Raw genomic sequence first — 13188 nt, 5'->3', positions numbered from 1 at the left:
ATTTTTAAAAATATGGTTTAAAGTTTAAATAAAACCTGCACCAAATGAGAAAGACAAATGAAATGTTTTTTCTATTTCAGCAAACCATTTTTGGGGTTATCTTCTAATGCAACTCTACTATGTTTACATATTGTGAAGTGTTAAATTGAGTTATAAATATTTATGCATCAATATTGTTTTTGAAGTAATAAAAATCTCCTATAATAGCTTAAAACTATGTTAAATATATGTTTGTGTTATTTATTAATGTTGTGTCCTGCCGTATCCATATTGGTGGTCTTAAAAAATGGCCGTATCCATACCCAATACCGTATCTGTATTTGTATCTGTATCCGTAACCATGCGACTTTGCTTAACATTAATAGGTATGGCAGCCAAGCATTCATTTTGCATGCTAGATGGAAAAGCTGAGATTGTTTTTTTATTTAAGTCAAGAAAAGTGAGAAAAGTAGAGAAAAGGGGTGAGGAAGGGGTGCGATGTTCATTTCCACCAAGAGAAGAGGGAAATAACCCTTCGTTTTAGGGCTTCGCAAGAGTGGTGAAATCAAATAGATCTTGACCATCGTTCTGTACAGAATACTATATAGTGGAAAATGGAGGTATATTTTTCTCTTGCTATTGCTTCAGATTTTGCTGCAGCAAATTGATGCCTTTTTTCCTCTTCCTGTGTATCAATTTCCAAATATTATATTTTATCTTAAAATCTGGTTTTCAGATGTCCAGATTTGGTTTGTCCTGCCTCTTTTTGTTTTATCTCAATGCCCTGCCTCTTTTATTTTGGTCCTACTGCCCTGCCTCTTAGACCTACCGTAACTGTGCTTGGTACCATTCAGTGATTGGTAGAAACTGTGGAGAATATCAGATTCAAAGTTTAGCTGTGTAAATTAAGGGAAAAAATTTTGAGCAGCATGCAATGACCTGATTTTGCTTTACCCTCATTGTGACAGATAGAAGAAGAATGCAATTGGAATCCATTGAAAAGGCTGAATAACTGAGAGTGGGGTGAATCAGTTATTCCCGCATAACCAATAAAGCTTTTCCAACTGTCAGTGAACACTTCACATACATCCACTACTACTAAAGATCTTTTGGTTGAACCACATCAATAAACCATAAAACATAAGATTTAAAAGCAAAGATACACTGACCTAATGAACACCAGATTTATATGCGAAAATGCAAATTCGGAAAAACCATGGGGAATCTAATTCTCATTAAGTGTATAACAACACCGGTTAAGGTGACATCAAATAAGCAATTTTGTACAACGAGGCTAACTGTCTCAACAAAGTACTGTTGGTAGGGTAACTACTTGAATAGCCATGCCCCGAATATAGAAAGGTTCAGTGCTGATACAAAGTTGCACTACTAATATGAAGGCTCACTTCCAATAGAATGAAAAGCGAAACCAAAACAGAGTATAATGTCATGCCTCTGCAAATTCCAGTTAAGAACTGTACACACCTCCCCGATCAACTTGTCCGAGTAGTTCGCACTTTTATTATAAATATGAATGCATTTACATACTTATATGCTTGCACACATACTTGCATTTATGCATGCACAATGTACATCTTGAAATGAATATATATATATATATACACACATGCCAAACTCCCGTCATAAACCTATTGGCCAAAACAGATTTAAGATGGTTGAGCAATACAAAGATCCTCGAGCACACCAACACAATACCACGATCTTCGGTACCAACAGATATGATGAGCATACTAGGCACAACTGTTGGGACTGAACTCATCCACACGCTTCACAAAGGATCAACCCCAAACATAAGCTCCATGCAATCACCAAGACAATGCAAACAACCATCAAGGCATGAAATGGTAGAAGAATTTATGCTCAGCCAATGGTCAAGAACAATATATGAAGCACAAGTTAGCAGTCAAAAAGATAATTAATGCATAGTCAACGGATATGCCTCATCTGCTAGAAACCAATCGGTATACGGCCACTGATACACCGATGAACCACCAGAGGTTGGGATAAGGATGTTAACACTAATGACAACCATGTTGACATCAATGACAATGAAATGATAACCATCAACCTCACGTTCCAACAATCTCCCCCTTTTATCATTGAAGGCAACATTTATCAATAACAAAACAAAGAAAGCAAACTGTTGGAACACTACATTTGAAACATCTACAAAAACTCTACAAAGCAAAGCTCTCCAAAGCTCTCCCCCTTTGACAACAATGACAAAGGGCCAAGAACAGTAGAAACAAAAACTAATCCCCCTTACTGCTACACAACTCCCCCTACGAGGAAGCTCCCCAACACTGATCCAAAAATATTTGAAGTGAAAAACATTAAATTAGAGCACATATCGATGCTCATCAATCAGCACTAGGAAGCGGTAGAATGCCCAACTTTCCCCGAAGATACTCAAATATATCTTTGCACAAATGTTTAGTTAAGTATGCATGCTATTTTCTCCTTTGTGGGTACATACTCCAATCAAACTTCACTTGCCTTAACCTCTTGCTGATAAAGTGATATCCGATGTCAATATGTTTTGTTTTGTAATGCATTAGAGGGTTCCTTGACATACTAAAAGCACTTGTATTGTCACACATTATCCAAACCGGTTTAGGAAAATTGATCACAATATTCTTCAAGGTCTTCATCCACAATATCTGTGTACAACATAAGGATGTTGCAATATATTCTGATTCAGCAGTAGAAAGTGTTACAGTGTCCTTCTTGCTAGCCCAAGCAACTAACCAAGAACCAAGAAAGAATGCTCCTTCATTGGTACTCTTTTGGTCATCTAAAGATCCTGCCTAATCAGCATCTATGTATGATGTCAATGTAAAATCCGATCCTTTTGGATACCATAAACCATAATCTTCAATTCCCTTCAAATACCTGAAGATCCTCTTCATAGCCATACATGTGATTCTTTCGGTTCTTACTGAAATCTGGCTGGCAAACAAACCGCATACATGATATCAGATCTAGATGTTGTCAGATATAAAAAACCTCCAATCATCAATCTATACTTGCTCCCATCAACCTTCGGCAAATTATCTTCTTTTGTCAACTTACAGTCGATAAAAATAGGCGCACTAATTTGATTTGAGTTCTCTAACCCAAACTTTGTCAAAAGCTCCTTCACATACTTGGATTGAGAGATAAATATATCGTTGTTGTCCTGGTTCACTTGCAATCCAAGAAAGAAGTTCAACTCACCAAACATAGACATCTCAAAATATTTTTGCATACCATCTACAAGTTTCTTGCACATATCATCTTTTCCTCCAAAGATAATATCATAACCATACACAACCATAGTCAAAATTACGTATCAACTTTGAAGTACAAGTTGTTATCAGCCTAACCTCCCTAGATCCTCGATTGATCAAATATTTGTCTAACTTTCCATACTAGGCCCTGGGTGCCTACTTTAATCCATAAAGTGCCTTATTCAATTGGTAAGTTGCATCTGGATTTGTCTCCAATCTGAAACCTTCAGGTTGTTCGATGTAAACTTCTTCCTTCAATTCACCATTCAAAAATGTTGATTTGACTTCCATTTGATAGACTTCAAAGTTTCTAAAAGCAACAAATGCCAAAAACATTCAAATGGCCTCCATTCATGCAACATGTGCATTAGTCTCATCAAAATCAATTCCTTCAATCTAGGAATAGCCTTTGCACACAAGTCTAGCTTTGTTTCTTACCACTTTTTAATTCTCATCCAAATTGTTTTTGAAAACCTATTTAGTTCCAATCACATTCTTTTCTTTCAGTATAGAAACAAGTTTCCAAGTTTGATTCTTCTCAATCTGATTTAGCACTTCTTTCATTGATTGAATCCAACTCTGATCATTGCAAGCTTCTTCTACTAATTTTAATTCAATTTCCAAAAGCAAGCAATACAAAGTTTGTACTTCTGTTGCCTTAATCCTAGTAACAACTTTTCTCTCATCATCAATATTATATTTATCAAAACAATGCCTTTGTACATACTTTGGTTTCCTACCAATCAAAGCAGGTGTTGGTTTGCACTCTTCTTCTTCGTTCTTTTCATTTGTTCTTTCCTCTATATCCAATTCATAATCAACAAACTTCTCACATTTTGTCTATAAGTCTTCATCAACTCTCACATCACACTCTCCACAACTTTGTTTAGCCTTTTGTTGTAACCATGACATGCCTTATTTATGGAGGAGTATCCTAAAAATATGCCTTCATCAAATCTACTGTCAAACTTGCCCAAATTATCTTCATCTCTTTGGATATAGCATTTGCTTCCAAATATCTTGATATATTTAACAGTCGGAGCTCTTCTATACCGAAGTTCGTAAAAAATTTGCAATATCTTTTTCAGTAGAGAACTATGTTCAAGGTGTGCACAACAATGTGTATGGTTTCCTCCCAATAGCTATCTAAAAGATTAGCCACCTTCATCATTGGCCTTGCCACTTCTTTGAGTTGTTATATTCACCCTTTCCGCAACACCATTTTGCTATGGTGTTTTAGCTGCCAATAACTGTCTTCTAATTCCATACATTTCATGGTATCTTTCAAATTCATCAGAACTAAATTCTCCACCTCTATAAGATCTCAAACATTTAACCCTTCTACCACATTTATTTCCTACTCCAGCCTTGAAAGTCTTGAACTTATCAAATTCTTTAAATTTTTCTCTTAGAAAAACAACCCAAGTGAATCTAGAATAATCATCAATGAATAGCATGAAATACCTTTCACTAGGAAAGACTCTAGTTCTTGTGGGACTGCAAATGTCGGTATGCAAAAGATCTAGGACCCCAATCTGTTGATGTCAGTTTTGTATCACTAAATAACATATAGGAATTGAATACATGATATCAGAGTAACGAGAATCACCCAAAAATCGCCTGAATCGACGATTCAGCGATGAGATTCAGCGATGGCGATTTTTTTGGAGTCGGAAATCGCCATCGCCGATTTCATCAGGTGAATCGCCTGAATTGCCGATTTGGGCGATTCATCCAAAAAATTGCATAAATCGCCTGAAAAAATCGGCATGAATCGCCCATGGCCAATAAAGTATAGACTTGTAAAATTTAAAAAAATTGCTTGTTTTTTTAACTTTGTTTTTGACCTATTCTCTTTGTTATAACCCTAAAGGGCCTTCTATTTGTTTAACATGAGTAGAAGAGAGGAAAAGTGAGAGAGAAAAAGAGAAAAGAAAAGCCATAGGTTTCTAACTGGCAAGAAGAAAGAGCACAAAAGAGATCAGCAATCCATTTGGGGAGGCCATCAATTGCATTGGGAGCATTAAGGAGCCAATCTCAACACTCCTAAACTCATTTGCAAGAGGTAAGTGCTCTTTTTTCTTTTGCATGTTAGTGTATTATGCATTTTTTGTTAAATTTTTATAGTTTTCAAGATTTTTAGTTTAGATCTTGAATGTTCTTTATTTTTAGTTTTACAATTTTTACTAAGTTGCAAACTAGGGTTTGTTGTTTTGTAGGCTTGTATTAGCGTCAAACTTTGATATTTTACATATAAATTTTTATTGCAGCAGCCTTCGCTTTCATTTTTCGCAAATTCGCAATGGGTAGAAAAGATGAATGTTGGAAATATAACGAAGAGTTTCCTGGAAGAACCAAATATCAAACAAAATGTATTTTTTGTAAAGAAAAAATAACTTTTGGGGGTATTTATAGATTGAAATACCACATTGCTGCTATACCTGGACATGATGTTACAATTTGCACTCACCAAACTCCTAAGGCAAAACGCACTTGCTTAATGGCATTAGAAAAAATTGAAAAAGACAAAGCCAATAAGAAAATGCAACTTGAAGGGTTAAGGGGTATTGGCTCCCATGTTCCCGCATCCGCATCCACATCTGCATCTGCATCTCTAGGTTGTGTTGGAGAGGATTCTTCTAGGCCTCCTTTTTATCCTAGTTCTTCTACTCGTGCTAGTGCTAGTTGGTCACATACTAAGACAGAGTCCCGCACCAACCTATTGCAGCCTAGAGTGCGGAAAAACAAAATGGATAGTTACTTTGTGCCCCGCACTACTCCTGGTTCCCAACCCACGCTTGAGGGCATGGGTTTGAACAAGGAGATTCATGATGCTGCCAGAAAGGAGATATGCAAATTTTGGTACTTTTGCAACATTCCATTTATTGCAGCCAGGTAATTGATTCTTTTTTCGTTGTTTTCTTTAAAGTTAGAATTAAAAGTAAAAGTAAAACTTTAATTATATCTACTTGTTTCATAATTTGAGTCTTTGACATCTAAATTTTTATTTGTGACAGGGCTCCTTATTGGCAGAACATGATAGATGTGGTTGCTATTTGTGGTCCGGGGTTTAAAGCCCCAACTGAGGCTGAGTTGAGCAGATACCTCTTGGATGAGATGGTAGAGGACATGAGGGCTGAGCTTGAGGAGAACTGAAAGGAGTGGATTGCAAAGGGTTGCACCATCATGACTAATGGTTGGACAGATAGGAGGAATAGAACACTCCTCAATTTTCTTGTATCCTGTGGAGGTAATTGATCATTCTACTTTCCTATATACATAATTGTAAATTTTGATTTGTTGAATGCTAATTTGTTGATCCATTTAATTTTAATATTCTAATTCGTTGTTTTGTTACTTGTAGGATATACCATGTTCATCAAATCCATCGATGTTTCCGCACATGTAAAAAATGCCACATACTTATGTGAGGCTATTGAGGAAGTCATGGCAGAGGTGGGAGAACAAAATGTGATCCAAGTGGTGACGGATAATACAACAAGTTATGTTGCTACAAGTAAACTTTCAACTTTTTAAGTTTTGAAAATAAATTTATTTGAATTTTGAAATTTGAATTTCTAATTAACTTAAAATTGTTGTAGGTAAACTTTTGATGGAGAGGCACCCCACCATATTTTGGTCCCCTTGTGCGGCACATTGCATTGACCTCATGTTGGAGGAAATTGGCAAACTTGAGTTTGTCAAGTCATGTGTGGAAAGGGCAAAAAACATATGAAAATTCATTTATAATCATTCATTTGTCCTTAGCACAATGAGGAAGTACACAGAAGGCAAGGAGTTAGCTCGCCCAAGTATCACGAAGTTTGCCTCGAATTTCATCACCTTGCAGTCCTTGTTGACATCAAAGGATGAATTGAGGAGCATGTTTGTTGGGCGGGAGTGGATTTCCTCTTCCTATGCTACGACCACTGCAGGGATAGATGTGGCGGATTGCATATTTGATGAGGATGGTTTTTGGAAACCCGCTAGAGAAATCCTGCAGGTAAATTTATTGCAATTTAACATTTAGTATTTTACTTTTACTTTAAGTTATATTATTTTATATTTAAATTTTGACTCAAGTTTTTTGTTTTACTTTATATTAGGCCACTGAGCCCCTTGTAGCTTTGCTACGAACTGCTGATGGGGAGAAGCCCTCTATGGGCTACATTTATGAGGGCATGGATAGGGCCAAGGAGGCCATCAGAGCCTAATATGCAGGAGTGCAAGAGAGGTATGGCCCTATTTGGGACATCATTGATAGGAGATGGCAGAATCAGCTCCATCGACCCATCCATGCAGCAGCTTACTTTCTGAATCCAGCATATCATTTCCGTCTTGAGTTCAAGGCGGATGCAGAGGTTCTCACTGGCTTATACACAGTGATTCAGAGGTTGAGTAGCGATGAAGATAGCGCTGCTACGATTGTTGAGCTAGACCAGTTCAACAATAAAGAGGGGCCACTTTTCTCTGGCTTACGTTGTTATTTCGAAGATAACTTGGACTTTTGCTGTGATGGTGATGATGTCTGGCTTTGTAGAGTATATGAGCGTTGAATAATGTTGATGGTGATGATGGAGGGAATGTCCAATAACGCTTTGATTTCTAACTTTCTTCTTGATTGAACTACAACTACTAAACTACTTGTTGTTGTACCTCTAGCCCTATGAATGGAAAGATTAGCAAATGGACGGGGATCAAATCTGATGAAAGCTTACCAGCGGCTCTACCTCCACAAATGCAATGATTCAAGGGAAAAAAGACTAGATTACCACGCAAGGCTTCCTAACTAGCCGCTAGGATGCTAGTGGCCTAGTTTATAGATCCCTATTTAACATCGACTAATATCGCCATACAACTATCCATCTACTCTTACTCTTAACAACTTTCTTGAAATAAAATCTACTTTAACAACCTCAATGAAATTTAACTCTAACTATTGGACTTGGCCAACCTGTCATTGATTTCCTTCATGGGAGGGCAAAGCGTATGCTTCATCTTGAGCTCAGCTGAATTCATCATGTGGCTTGCTGCTTCTAGTGTCTTCTCATGATCCTTCTCATATTCTTTTGCATATCCGATAAAGGCATTGAGGGAGGCAAGGGTTCCCAAATGCTTCTTCTTGATGGCAACCTTCCGTAACTCATCCAATCTTGATCCAAATTCTATCTCACTGACGTTCTCCTCTTTGATATCTTCAAAATCAAGTGCAACCCCGACATCATCCAACATGGTTGAAATGGAAGTGTCAACGCCAATCTCATTCTGTATCTCTTCAAGTATCCTTAATCTGATGGTCAAGGCAACAAACCGAGACTGCACCGTACTCATTCCTCCTAGATCTACCAACTTGGTTCTCTCCAAATATCTCTTCGATAGCTCAATAAATGTCTGTAGCCTGGGAATGGCTAAGTCCTTGACTAGAAGAAAATCCTTCCACTCCCCTTCAAATGCTCTGAATTTGTCTCTAATAGCCACCAATGACCTGAATGTCAAGATAAAAGAGGGCAAGAAATTTCGTCCATCTTGAATTATATCATTGATCCAATATTTGATTTCGTGCAGCTGAGTCAATAATTCTTCTATGTTGCTCCCGCTGTCTTGCGAAAGGGCTACCTGATGCAACTGTTGGATGGGCTTGCAACCTCTCCAATACTTGTTTTCAGCCTCCAACTTTACAATCCTTTCGTTTGCCTTCCTCAATCTTTCTCTAATTGAAACCATGCCTTCTTGAATCTCCTCACATTCCATGTCATATGTGATTCTTCCCAAGTTATGCTCTACTATCTCATATTCCTAGGCTACAATCCCATCTACTGCCTTGCTAACCTTTGGTATGGCAATCTGATCTTTTTGGTGACCCTCATCATTGCTCCCGATTACCTTTGCCACCGTTTTTGCAATTTGTCTCTATTTCTCGCTATCTTCCTTTTCCACTAACCCTTAAATTTCTTCAACTGTTCGAACAATCACCACCTCGCCTCTTGGCATAAGCATTTGCCTTAACCACAGTGGTGTCATGCATCTCCCCAAATCTGGATTCGGTTTGACTAGCAAAGCATTACCAACAGCCTCAGGCGCCTGGCTTACTTCCTCAATATCAATTGGCCTACTTCACTAGTGACTATCACATCATCTCACATCATCTCCATGTTGGTTCTTCAAGAGGGGAGAGTACTCAGTACTATCATTGTAACCGCTTGATCCCGAATCAGAGCTCACCTCTACCACAACCCCTTGTCCACTTGTATTAACCTCTTGGCTCCTAGCTTCAATTATGCTCTCCCTTGACAGTGCTGCATTCTGTCTCTTTGTTGGAGGCTCCCAATGTTCTTTACTTTTCTCAACCTCCAAATTTCTCTTCTTGCTCTTAACTACTCCTGGTTGATGGCTACTACCTTCACCTTTTTGTCTGACTGACTCCGTTGGACCTTCTTCCTCTGGTTTCATCTTCTCATAAGTAAGGCGTACCTTCTGATTTTGTAATTGCCTTAACTTCTCATTGTACCATGACTCAATGTGTAGATCCTCTATCCTTGTAACTGCCTCTAAGAAAGGATCCTGATGATCATCCCAATCCACTAGACCCAACTCTGTTCCATCCACTATATCATAATCTTCCCTTAGCACATTTTCATCATCTTCCAGTTGATCGGGAATATCAAGGCATCTCCATCTAATTGCCCTCATCATGCTCACTGACAACCTTGAGAAAGCTAGCTTTCTTACATGAAAGTCATCATGTGAATTGGCCCAAAAATCTTCTATAGTAGGAATATGTTTGAATGCATTTTCGTGAGATGCCTTGATAAGACCATTAGGATCGAATCCTTGTCTTGCTCTATACCATCCTAGATGATATCGCTCTAACTCTTTCTCCGCAACTGCAAAGGCGACAAAATTGGGGCAAGTATCATTGCCTATTCCAAATGAGAAGGTGATCCCTGTCTCAGCTCTAAGTTTTATCATCTTGTCACAATGCTCAAGTTGCCTAGCCAACTCCATCAAAATTACCTTGTCAGGTGGGTACCTTGAAAGTCTCTTGGGACAAACTGTACTTCCTACTACCTTGATATATGTGAATTGCAGAAATTAGATGAACCAACTCCCATACTTCTTAACTTTTACTTATGCTTCCATTGAGAGACTTCTAGCAGGAGTCCCTTGCAATATCCTTACCATCTTCATGGCAAAGGCATCATAAAACATCTTATAATCTTTGGTGTTATGCAAATGAAGCTGTGGATAGCACTCATGCACCAAACATTGCCCCGGCCCATTGCCAATGACTCCTAAGGCCCTAAGTCCAGGATTTTCATATAGTCTCGCAATCAGATAGAAAAGATAGGATCCCATGTAGAATTGCTTTTGAATTTGTATCGTCCTTAGTTGCAACTCTAAATTTTCACTTATAATTCTAGCCCAATTAAACTTTCTCTTTCCATTTTCAATTTCATCAATAAAGTGGTACATCCAGTTCTCGAATTGCATACCTTGAGCCACAACCATGATCCGGCTGAGAAGCACAATAAGGTAACCATACTCCAACTTGAAATCTGGCTTGGTGAGCTTTGATGACTTTGTAACTCTCTTTTTGCCTTCGTGTAACCAATTCTACTTTAGATGAATGAAGTAGGCCTCCTAGTTATCCTAAAAGAACTTGATTGTTTGATTCATCGTTATCACTGTCATGCCTCTATGCTGGGGAATATTGAATACTTCTTTGACCACTTGTCCGCTGATGTTAGCCAACACTCTCTTCTCTTCATCAAAAATGGACTTGGTAACAATATCAAACTAGGATACACACTCCATCACCAATTTCGAACAAGACAAAGAAGCAGGGAAAGCTGTCGCGTGTACAATTTTGCTCTTGTAGATCTTCTTCGCCATGGGGGATCGCCTTTCCTTCAATCTATCCTTCAACTCTACCATGTTCACCGTGCCGATATTGGTATCACTTATTCGCCTCACTCTCGAGAAGAAGGTGGTCTTAGGCATCATGTCTTCCTTGTCTTTTTTGGTATTCGTTCCCTTTGGGTTCTTGCTTGCACTAACATCTACCATTCTAAACACTTATTTCTGCCCCTTCATTCTAAATGATATGGACTACACTTGTCAATCTCCAACCTTCTTTCTATCGATGGAATCTAGCTTATTTCTGCCTCTCCAAGTCCTAGCTCTATACTTATCAATCACCAAACTTCTTTCCTAGGGATGAGACTACCACTTATTTTTGCCTCTTCGTTACCTTAGGATGGACTACACTTATCAATCTCCAAACTTCAATCCTAGGGTGGTCTAGCTTATTTCTGTCTCTCCAAGTGTCCTACAATGAAATCTACACTTATATCTCCCAACTTCAACCTATCAATGGAAATGATGAAGTGGTGGATGAAAAGTGCAAGAAGAAGATAAGGGAAACGAACCAAGCAAGAACAAGTGATAGAATCCGCCTTTAAAACCAATCTTCATTTCTAAAAATGAATGAGAATTTTGTTAGAGTAATAAAATATTGCCTTATTAATTAAATCATTTTGATTTAATTATTAAGTCACTTATTATCTCTAGTTTCCTTAAGGTAAACTTCAGCATATAATAATTAATTATTTTATTAATTATTATCATGCAACCTAGGTTTTACCATGTTAGAGTTTTGATCTCCTTTTATAGGGATTAATCTCTTTGTAATTTTATTGATTCACTTTTGATAATGGCAATCTCTTTTTTTACTCGTCAAGAATGTCTCATCTATGGATCTGGGATTTCCAACCTCCATAGTTTTTTGTTTCTCTCTGCTATGATAGGTGTTTGCATGCAGGTGATTCTTGGGAGCTGTGGGGTTGATCTTTCATCAACTTCAACATGGTATCAGAGCTCTAGATCTTCATGCCCCTATTCTGTTTATGAGAAGTTTGTCTTGGCTTTCAGATCTGTGTTTTTTGTTCAAAGCGTTTCATTTTTCAAAAAAAAAAATTGTGTTGAATTTGGGGGGTCACCATTTTTTGGTGCACTTTGAGCACAAACGGACATCACTGTTGAGCTTAAAACGCCCAAAAACCCCTATTTTCATATAAATTTGTCCAATTTGGACACAACTGGAATTTGATGCTAAACATTTTGCTTCCAGATTGGACACATTACCTGAGGCGACAAATTTCTAATTTTTGGCACGTTTCTCGAGGCATCGATTTTTAGATCTTCTGCCACGCAAATCAAAAAATTGTTCAAAAATTGAGATTTTTTGACACATTTCCCAAGGCAACAATTTTCTAGATTTTACACACAAATCGAGATTTTTTGAAAAATGGGATTTTGGCACGTTTCCTGAGGCGGTGATTTTGTAATTTTTCCTAAAAATTGAGATTTTGTGGCACAGAGATCGAGATTTTTTAAAATTGAAAATTTTGGCATGTTTCTCGAGGTAGTGATTTTGTAATTTTTTGCTCAAGATCGAGATTTTTTTGGCACGAAAATCGAGATTTTGGGGCATGCAAATCAAGATAGTTTTGGTACTGAACAGGCATGCTTGCTGAGGCAATTTTGTACTGTTGGGTACACTTTTCGAGGCATTTTGGCACAGATCCCGATGCGGCAAATTTTAGTTTTTTGCTTTTCCAACGCTTTTTTGACCATGTGATTTTTTGGCCATAACTTGCTCATCTGGACTTCGTTTTTGGATCCGGAAAAAGCGTCGGAAAGCTAATTTTGCGCCCATCATGATTGTGTAGTTTATTTGGATTTTTTATTTTGTTTGGTGGCATGTTTTGGCTGTCAAATTTAGAAGTTATATTTTGCACTCCAAGAGAAATATTTTGAGACATTTTATTTTCTAGATTCTATTCCAAGCACATCCCATTCAGTTTTTTGCTTTTCTGCATTCTGATGGATATCTTGGTTGTTTCAGGTCCGGTAATCA

At 37.8% G+C, this 13188-nt stretch overlaps 1 protein-coding gene and 1 long non-coding RNA gene across 8 annotated transcripts in view; one reads left to right on the top strand and one right to left on the bottom strand.

Moving 5' to 3' along the window:
* Positions 1 to 13188, bottom strand: part of LOC149549482 (early meiotic induction protein 1) — a 134383-nt gene that overhangs the window by 102833 nt on the left and 18362 nt on the right. The window lies entirely within an intron of this gene.
* On the top strand, positions 5984 to 6519 carry LOC149549483 (uncharacterized). The gene is made up of 2 exons (XR_016354090.1): positions 5984 to 6164; positions 6287 to 6519. It is a non-coding gene; the product is annotated as an uncharacterized LOC149549483 (long non-coding RNA).

The sequence above is a fragment of the Cupressus sempervirens genome, chromosome 7, assembly GCF_028749045.1.
Source record: "Cupressus sempervirens isolate cs-2001-9-10 chromosome 7, ASM2874904v1, whole genome shotgun sequence".
Taxonomy (NCBI): domain Eukaryota; kingdom Viridiplantae; phylum Streptophyta; class Pinopsida; order Cupressales; family Cupressaceae; genus Cupressus; species Cupressus sempervirens.
The sequence above is the reverse complement of the archived record's forward strand: the minus strand, read 5'-3'. Positions and strand labels throughout refer to the sequence as shown.